Source organism: Alosa sapidissima, chromosome 15 (genome assembly GCF_018492685.1).
Source record: "Alosa sapidissima isolate fAloSap1 chromosome 15, fAloSap1.pri, whole genome shotgun sequence".
Taxonomy (NCBI): domain Eukaryota; kingdom Metazoa; phylum Chordata; class Actinopteri; order Clupeiformes; family Clupeidae; genus Alosa; species Alosa sapidissima.
The window spans coordinates 31,917,114-31,927,113 of record NC_055971.1 but is presented as its reverse complement, the minus strand read 5'-3'; the positions used below and the strand labels follow the sequence as shown (position 1 = coordinate 31,927,113).

General features: G+C 40.4%; 1 long non-coding RNA gene across 2 annotated transcripts in view; it reads left to right on the top strand.

Annotated features, from left to right (window-relative positions):
- LOC121684453 overlaps positions 1-2,442 on the top strand; it is a 2,456-nt gene extending 14 nt beyond the window's left edge. Inside the window, exons 1-4 of one of the 2 annotated variants that reach the window (XR_006023134.1) lie at positions 1-24; positions 1,316-1,374; positions 1,948-2,037; positions 2,345-2,442. The exon at positions 1-24 is cut by the window's left edge and continues 14 nt beyond it. This is a non-coding gene — a long non-coding RNA (uncharacterized LOC121684453). Of the gene's footprint in view, positions 25-1,233; positions 1,375-1,947; positions 2,038-2,344 lie in introns of those variants that run through there. The other variant, XR_006023133.1, reaches the window with a different exon arrangement.
- Positions 2,443-10,000: the final 7,558 nt, after the last annotated feature.

Here is a 10,000-nt window from a genome sequence, read left to right as displayed (position 1 = left end):
CAGACTGCAAGCCTCTACACAAAGGTAAGAACGCGCCTTAATGTAGGTGTACTTTGTTTATTTATTTGTGTACCGTCTTCCAGCGGGCAGACCTCAGCTGCATGTTTTAGCGAGTTAACTAAAGTTTGTTGTCTGAGCTGTCAGTCAGCCAGCCAGCCAGCCAGCCTGTTGTTGCACTACTTTAGTGACAAACAGTATGGTTTAGCATTACCAAAGATCCTGGTGGAAATGACATGGTGACGTGGTGGAAATGACATTGCCCTAAAAACACAGTTTATTTGCTTCATAGTAGGCCTACTAAAGAATCTAGTAGAAAAAAACATCATAATTACATAACATATGGCAGGGACACATTTTTTTGTTTTAAATCTTTCAGTAATGCTTTTAAATCTTAAATTTGTCTATGTATGTCATTGTCATCTCCACCACACTTTGTCATTTCCATCACAACAAAAGTTAAACGTGTAAAAATAATACAACATACAACATTTCTGGAAAATTAATACATTTAATATTTTCCCTGATATGTGTAATATTTAATAAAATACATTTGGAACAGTAGATGTTATTTTTGCCTGAAAACACATGTTTTGTTGTGTTTTGGAAACGTGTGATTGGGCAGTCGTGGCCTACTGGTTAGGGCTTCGGACTTGTAACCGGAGGGTTGCTGGTTCGAACCCCGACCAGTAGGAACAGCTGAAGTGCCCTTGAGCAAGGCACCTAACCCCTCACTGCTCCCCGAGCGTGGCTGTAGCAGGCAGCTCACTGCATCGGGATTAGTGTGTGCTTCACCTCACTGTGTGTTCACTGTGTACTGAGTGTGTTTCACTAATTCACGGATTGGGATAAATGCAGAGACCAAATTTCCCTCACGGGATCAAAAGAGTATATATACTTATACTGGAAATGACAGTTAGACTTTTGGAATAAAATGTCAAAAATATATATTATTCAAGTGAAATCTTTACAGCCACTATTAGGGCAAGTTTCTAGAAAGAGTAGATAATTAAACCATGCAAAAAGATTTTTACTGAAAGATGTTACATTTTCTGAAAATTACCAGGTCAAAGAGTACCATAGTTGAAGAATAACCCTGCAGCAATAGCATATGTCTTATATTAGCGTCAATTCCAGTTTTGTTAACACGGATAGGAAGCCAAGTTGTAGCTCCAAACTTACTTACAATAGCCTAAGCATGATCAATGGCAACGTCTGACTCTGATAGGTCTGCCTATACAGACAGATGAAGAGACTGTCTGACTGACTTTTGTTCAAAAAAGTGAAATAATACTGTTCATAATATTTTTCCCCTCAGGACCAGATGGCTGTGTGACATGTTTTCAGTTCTGTGCAAGGAACCACCATCACACCATGGTAAGTGATAACTTACTTGTCCTCCATTTACTAGTGTCACAATGTAGCCAAAGTGTAGCCTATATTATTATAAGTTATAGTGATATTTTGTGAGCATTTATTTACCAATGAGAATAGCCTAGCCTAATGTTATCCCTTTGCATCTCTCCACAGGGATACACAAAGGCTAGGGTTAAGTGATGTTTTTGTATCAAAGAAGGGATGACACCTTAGACTTATTTTATGTGGCATTTTCAAAATGTGTTGGCTATGCAGGTCATGTGACGCCTCTTCCAAGACACAAGCTCAGTTACTTTGCCATTATTAGTTAAATCACAGTCAGTTTTCAAGGGTCAGCCCATTACCATGCATACACCACTCATGCATTTGCTCATTCCAGTCTATTAATGCACTGAACATTCATCTCTCACGATTTCATAGAAAGACAGAGCAGGAGGTTGCATATCAGGAGCGTGAAGGAGTTAATCTTGTATTTACATGTCACCTGTACTATAGTCTTATTTAATACATGCATAGGATTAATATTCTGCTGATTTGTCTTCCCATTACCCCACAATCCCTCTGTCTTTCTAGGAAGATGTCAATGTCAACAGCAGAAGGAAAATTACTCTGCAGGCCCTTCCCATCTTCCTGTGGGAAGATGGATTTTTTAAGACCTGGAATGTAAGTTTTTGATTAAATTGTGTCCTCTTTCACTCTTTCTTCTTTTTTTACTTTGTCTTCTCTATATATCTCTATTTCTATTCAGCCCTCTCTGATACTACCTTGCAGGCAAAAGACAACAACCACAACCATCTTCCTAGCTACCAAAATAGCAATTAAACCTACTACAGTAATTCACCAAGAATGTCATATTTGGGAATTTTACCTGAACTTTTCATTCACTGGTATTTCATATTATATTAAATACACATGTAGTGTTTTTCATTGACTACTCTACTCATTAACTAATCACTGTCATGTTCTTCAGGCAGAAGAAATTGACCTGCCAGACTTCTCCGATGCAGCTGTAGCTATTCTCACTGTCTCGGGTGATACAGACTCCCTTGGTCCTGCTATCCATTCTATAGTTCTTGACGGAGATATTGTTGTGTGTGATATAGCAGAGTTGACAGAGACGTTTATTTTGCTTTTTGGCTTAATTTATGCACTTCGTCTCGATTATCCAAAGCAATTGTCCTACACATTTAATTTCATTCAAGAAATTATAATGGGTTTGGAAGACCTGAAGCGGTTACCTCCTAGACTGCTGCTTAGCCTTGAAAATAAATTGCTGATGATGGATGAGTAAGCAGTCTGTTTTCCAAATCTCATGGTTGGTACTGCCAGCATGTTAATACTCAAGCAAGCAATGGAGCTTTTCGCTTTTATTTATGTTGGCCTATTATTTTGTTATTTGAGTATTATTACCTTTGTTGAAGTGGTAAAAGGTTGTTATTTCTTTGATTTTCTGTATTAACCACATTGTTGGGGATGTTGTTCTGTTAGAATTCTAATGGAATTCTTAAATAAATGTAATCTGCATTGAAATTGTCTTTTGAGTAGTTTTTTATTTGAATCATACAAATAAAATATTTTTGATTTTGAGGTACAGTAAATAGTAAACCTAAACAGTCAAAAAATGTGTTTCAATAGAGTGAAGTCAACTTAAAAATATAAGAGACTGAAGTGACAATGTTTAGGTCTGAGAAACTGAATGAGTCATGGTGATAACATGAATATATTATTAGGAGTGATAACTTAAAAACATCAACTCCATTTCCAGTGTCAATTTTGTTAGTTTTAACAATGATTTTAAAATGATCAGGTTCATTGAACTTATCAACGATTTAAGTGGTGATTACTTAAAATGTTTGTTTGTCAAATTATTATGTTTCAGTTCATCAATTTCCTAAAACAATGAGTGTAAATAACTTCTAGTTTAGAGTAGTAATTACTTAAAATGTTTGTTTGTTGAAATTATTTGTTTTAATGTTGTTCATTAATGTTGAGCTTGTCTGACTAATATAACAATAACTTAAAACATCTATTTCTCACATTATTCTTTTTAATTTCATCCTTGTCCTTAAAGATTTTGAGCATTAAAAAAAGTCTCATTTTAAGTAGAAATTACTTAAAATATTTGTTAACATAGCTAAATATTTTCAGGTAATCAGTTTCATCAAATATTTTGAGTTCATTGAACCTGTTGGGGTTTACAGTGCAGACCAGGGACTGGGAGCTGGGTAGTGAGGAAAAGAGTGGTGTGTGTGTCCTGTATACTTTATGTGTGTGTGTGTGTGTGTGTGTGTGTGTGTGTGTGTGTGTGTGTGTGTGTGTGTGTGTGTGTGTGAGAGAGAGAGAGAGAGATAGAGAGAGAAAGAGAGAGAGAGAGAGAATGAGGGAGAGAGAGGCACCAACATGAGACAATCCCATTGAGATTGGAGTATGACAGCAGGACACTGTGTGTGTGTGTGTGTGTGTGTGTGTGTGTGTGTGTGTGTGTGTGTGTGTGTGTGTGTGTGTGTGTGTGTGTGTGTGTGTGTGAGGCACTGCCATGGAGATGGTCCCTGTGAGATTATGGGATGACAGCGGGGTGTGTGTGGAGAAGGTGATTACTGCTGGGGACTGCTGAGCTCTGTCACGCTCCTCTACATTTTACTCAACGGGCACTGCCGAACTCCATCACAACTCAGTGTGTGTGTGTGTGTGTGTGTGTGTGTGTGAGTGAGTGTGAGAGAGAGAGGGTGTGGGGGGGTGATTCACAAGCAACATGCATGAGGTGCTGTGTGCTCAAATGCCTGCTCTACTCTGGTGTGTGTGTGTGTGTGTGTGAGAGATCAGAAGCAACATGCATGAGGTGCTGTATGCTCAAATGCCTGCTCTACTCTGGTGTGTGTGTGTGTGTGTGTGTGTGTGTGTGTGTGTGTGTGTGTTTATATTTGTGTTCATGAGTGTTTGAATGCTAGCCTGGAAAATCCAGACCCTTATAATCTAGAAAGATTAAGGGTCTGGCAAAGAGCAATGTAATGGCCCAACTCGAGGGGCGGCAACAAGCATGCATTTAAAAATCTCACTGCACGCAATTGGATAACACTGGACCATGTTTACTCTGAATGATTTCGGACTTCGACGCAATCGGATAACACTACGGCCAATGTGTACTGTCTTCCAACGTTGCAGCGCTGTCTTCATCAGTTTAGCTGGTTCCCCGGAATGTTGGGGTAAAAGTAACGTGCATCATTGCTCTTTGCCAGAGTGTCTCGCAGAGACAATTCCATTGTGTTCTCGCGAGAACTCTGGATTTCCAGGGTATATGAATGTATGGTCAACATCCAGATGGGCCTTTGTTCTGGTGGCTCTAGTATGGTGTGTTTAGTTGTGTGTGTGTGTGTGTGTGTGTGTGTGTGTGTGTGTGTGTGTGTGTGTGTGTGTGTGTTATCTGTGAAGGATGCTTGTTTACTTGCCTACTTTGGTTGAGCTAATTGAGTTAATTACAGAAGCAAACGCAGCTGGCCACGTTTTGGCTCCCTCTCCTCTCCCTCTCTCTCCCTCTCTCTTTCCTCTCTCTCCCTCTCTCCATCTCTCTCCCTCTCCCTCTCTCTCTCTCTTGTCTCTTCTCTCTTCTCTCGTTTTCTCTCACCTCCATTTCCTCTTATCCCAGAGAGGATCCTGCCCTCCTCTTCATTCTCTTCTTTTCCTCTTATCTCTTTCTTTCTTCCTTTCCTCCCTTCTTTTCTTCTCTTTCTCTCTCTGTCCTTGTCTTTCTCCTCCCTCCTCTTCTCTCCTCCTCTTTGGAATGGAATGATGGGAAATGTAGTATCAGTTATGCAGAAGAGTCATACAAACCCCTGTAGTCTTGCTTAGAATGGAGAATTTATTTGGAAACTGACATCAATGGCTTCCTTTCAAGACCAACCTGCAGAGCAAATTCAAATTTGCTAAAAGGCAAGGCACAGGCTGACACTTGAGTGAAATGTGAAATAAGGATTATGATGAATGGTGAATGATGGACTGAGGGACTGAAAGTACATATTATACTGTTATGGTCGAGGTTTTCATATATTTTTTCCTGAACTCAAATTTCAAATTGCCTGAACTCAAATGTAATTGTATATAATGTGGAGTGTGTGTGTGTGTGTGTGTGTGTCTGTGTGTGCATGCATGCACACAAATGAGGGAGAGAGAGTAATGGAGTGTGTGTGTGTGTGTGTGTTTCTCTTCTTCCCTTGTAGCTATCTACATTATTAATGCACAACAACTCCCTGTACACACACAGCAGTTCTCACACACATACAAATCTATACACACATGTATTATCATAAACTCATATACTACATAATGCATTTACACCCATACAAACACCCAGAGAACACATACCCACTTTCATATATCCACAGGACACATACCCACTTTCATATATCCACAGGACACATACCCACTTTCATTTATCTACACTCCCCCTCTTCTCTCTCCATCCCTCTTTTCTCTCTCTCTCTCTCTCCCCATCCCTCTCTCTTCCCCATCCCTCACTCTCTCTCCATCCCTCTTTTCTCTCTCTCTCTCTCTCTCTCTCTCTCTCTCTCTCTCTCTCTCTCTCTCTCTCTCCACTCCCCATCCCATGTCTCATTTGGGGTTGTTACCCAGATAGCAGGAGACTCTGCAGCGGACTTCGTGGGGAGTCTCAACCAACTATGTGGAGTCTTTTAGGGGGATGGATGGTGGTGCAGTAGAATCAAAACTGAGTATGGGTCATTCTAGGAAACAGGTGCCATTTCCACAATACCATTTTCATCAAAGGTAAACTTCTTTTCAATGTGTTTGTACATACTGTAGCAACAAAGACATGATTACCCTCCACACTCCCTCTTTTCACACTGAAATGCAGAGATGGCAAAAGTACTCACTTCCCGTACTGAAGTAGAAGTACAAATATTTGTGTTAAAAAATACTAAAAAGTAGAAGTACTGATTTAACTTCTTTACTCAAGTAAAAGTAACAAAGTACAGGCTTGGAAATTTACTTAAAGTATAAAAGTAAAAGTAGTCTTGTGAATGACAACCATTTTTTATGCAACGGTACCTTGACCACACAAATGTTACTAGAGTGCAAGAGTGCCAGTCTCTCTTTTTAAATCTTCCCATAACCTGTTGGGCCATTTCTAGGCTCCCCCCCCCCAACATTGCACTGCCTACTTCAGAGGGCAGTGTGTTCTTTTGGCCTACCATCAAATGCTGGACATCTTTAGAAAGCTAGATCCTGTAGTTTCTTAGAAAGCACTGGCACAGAGTTACAGAGCCTGCGGGATAACAAGCATCTCTGAACTGACCACATTTCAGCCCTCTAGGTCACTTGATATGATTTTTGAAACACAACTGAGACCTAAAACCAGATCTTGCGAAGCTGTGTGCAAAAGTAGATCGATATAGAATGAAAAATGAGTACTTTAGACCATTATTTGCCAAGGTGTGCTCATGAGTTTTGTAATGCCCTATGGAAACTTCACACTTGAATTTCCCCTGGGGATCAATAAAGTCAATCTATCTATCTATCTATCCATCTATCTATCTATCTATCTATCTATCTATCTATCCATCTATCTATCTATCTATCTATCTATCTATCTATCTATCTATCTATCCATCTATCTATCCATCTATCTATCTATCTATCTATCTATCTATCTATCTATCTATCTATCCATCCATCTATCTATCTATCTATCTATCTATCTATCTATCCATCTATCTATCCATCTATCTATCTATCTATCTATCTATCTAGGACTTTTGGTTACCCAAAATGCATACTGACAATAAAAGTATGCATTTCTGAGCTTTCTTGTAGACTATTTGGATTGTATGTCAGATTCTGATTGGAATACACAAAATGAAATAATTACACAAAAGTCTCTATTTTTGCATTTTCTTGGTTGGCTCCATGGGTGTGTAGAAGATAGACTATACATCTGCACAACTAATATTGGTTAAAACAACATGATATTTAATTCCTATGGATTCCTGTGAATATTTCAAGACCAGGAATGTAGTGGGAAAATCAGAGGTGGATAAACTCTGAATTCTGTGATCACGGTAAAGTGGACTGCGCCATGCGGTATCAGATTTTTAGAAAAGGCATTCAGAGCATGTTTGAGAGGTGGATAAACTCTAATAAGGGGTGGATAAACTTTTTCTGAAATTTCAGAGGTAGGTAAACTGCATCTCTGTTCAAGACCCAATGCTGCATATTGCTAAGGATATAGGCTACACTGCAGCTAGAAGTTAGGGAAGCACCAAAGGTGAAGAGAGGAGGAGGGCATTTTTGAAATTTAATTGAGACGTGCTAACGTTAACGTTACTGCCATCAAGCTGCAATGATTTGCCGCGAATGACTGCCGCCCAAATCTGTCGAGTCATCTTGTAGTGGTGCGTCAAGTGCAACGTATATTCCCACCTGCTATTGATGACGCGAAAAATAACGGTAGGCGATATTCAGGTTAAAATGTAAGGAGTAAAAGTAAAAAGTCACCTCAAAAATAAATAGTAAAGTAAAGTAAAAATATCTGAAAAATCTACTTGAGTACAGTAACAAAGTTGTACTTCGTTACTTCCCATCTCTGTTGAAATGTAATGGATTGCAATATAATAAATGTGACTGGGTAGTTTGTGATGGGTTGGTTTGTGACGGGGTAGTTTGTGACGGGGTGGTTTGTGACAGGGTGGTGCATTTCATGATAAAATTGCTCTAGTTATCCAATAATGGTCAATGGTCATATTATGTTATTGACTTAGCATACATGCCTTCAATTAGAAATGTAATTTGCAAAGCAATTATAGTGTTACAACTGTAATGAAAAACAGTTATTCCTGTCTAATTTGCGTGAAAGGGTGGTTGGATTAAGCTTGACGGACCCCCATAATAATAAAAAAAAAAAAAAAAAAACAATGTCAAAGAATGTCTGAAAGCTTACTCTTAGTTTATTGGGTGCTCTACAGGCATGCAGTATTAAAATGCTCTTTGGGATTTCATTCCCAGTAACAGTATGCTATTGACAGACAAAACGAGTTAATGTGACGGGGTGGTGAGTCAAACCAAGGGACGCAGAACATCATAAAATATTTACCAAAAAACAAACAAAAAACGAAAAGAATAAATATGTCTATAATGTCATGAGGAAAATAGATTTAATTCTGAAAATAACAAAAGTTTGATAATAATTTAACATTTACGTGGTAAATCTGGGATGTTACCCAGATAGCAGGAGTGTCTTTGGCGGATGCGGTTTGAGCCTGGCCCAGTGCTGGCCCACCACCTGGCCCAGTGCTGGCCCACCACCTCCTCTATCCCTCTCTTCTCTCCATCTTCTCCACTATTCCTCTCTTCCTCTCTCTATCTCCTCCTCTATCCCTCTCTTCCTCCCTTCCTCTCTCCATCTCCCTTTGTTTCTCTCCACCATCTCTGTTTCTCTCTACCTCTATCTGCCTTTTTAGCCCCTCTCTCTATTCTCTCTTTCTGTGTGTCTATATATCCCTTTCTCTCTCTATTCCTCCTCACTGTTTATCTCTCTCTCTCTCTCCCTCTATTACTTTCTGTCCCCCTCTTTTTCTCTATACCTCTTCTTTGTCTGTCTCTATCTCCATTTCTCTCTCTCCTCTCTTCCTCCTTCTCTCTCTCTCTCTCGCTCCCCCTCTCTCACACGCTTTTTGACCTCCGTTCATGCCTTTCAGATTATTCTTTCTGACTCCTCCCTCTCTTTGTGTTGCCACTCTTTCTTTTTATCTCCTTATCCCTCCTTTCCACCTGGAGTTATCTTCTCCTCCATCTATCCCTCGTTCTCTACCTCTCTCTCTCTCCCTCCTTCCCTCTCTGTCCCTCATTCTGTGAGCTGGCTCTTCTCCAGTTTAATTTCTCCAATGCCAGAGGGCAGCCTCAGTGTCAGACCTCCCCTTATCCCCTCATCCTCTCTTTCTCTCTCTCTTCCTCCCCTCATCCTCTCTCTTCTCTCCTCACCTCTCTGCTATCCACTCTTTCTCTCCTCTCCTCCTGCCCTGCCTTTCTTATACCCACCTTCTCTCTTCCTCTCCTCAACCCCTCTCTTCATCTCCTTACCCCCCTCTCTTCTCCTCCTCACCCTCTCTCTTTCTCTCCTCATCCCCCTCTCTATTTCCTTCCTCTCTCCCTCTTTCTTTCTCTCTTTCTCTCTGTCTGTCTGTTTGTTTCCTTTCCATCTATCTATCCATCTCTCTCTCCTGCAGTATATGTGTGCTAATCTTGAATAACACCGCCATGTGTCTGATCACTCTAGAGTATGGAAGTATAAGTATATATTCTCTTTTGATTCTGTGAGGGAAATTTGGTCTCTGCTTTTATCCCAATCTGTGAATTAGTGAAACACACTCAGTACACAGTAAGGTGAAGCACACACTTATCCCGGCGTAGTGAGCTGCCTGCAACAACAGCGGCGCTCGGGGAGCAGTGAGGGGTTAGGTGCCTTGCTCAAGGGCACTTCAGCCATGCCTATACTGGTCGGGGTTCGAACCGGCAACCCACCGGTTACAAGTCCGAAGCGCTAACCAGTAGGCCTCGGCTTCCCCCACCCTCCTTGAACCTGTGTCTGATCACATTAGAACACCTCCATCACTCTAGA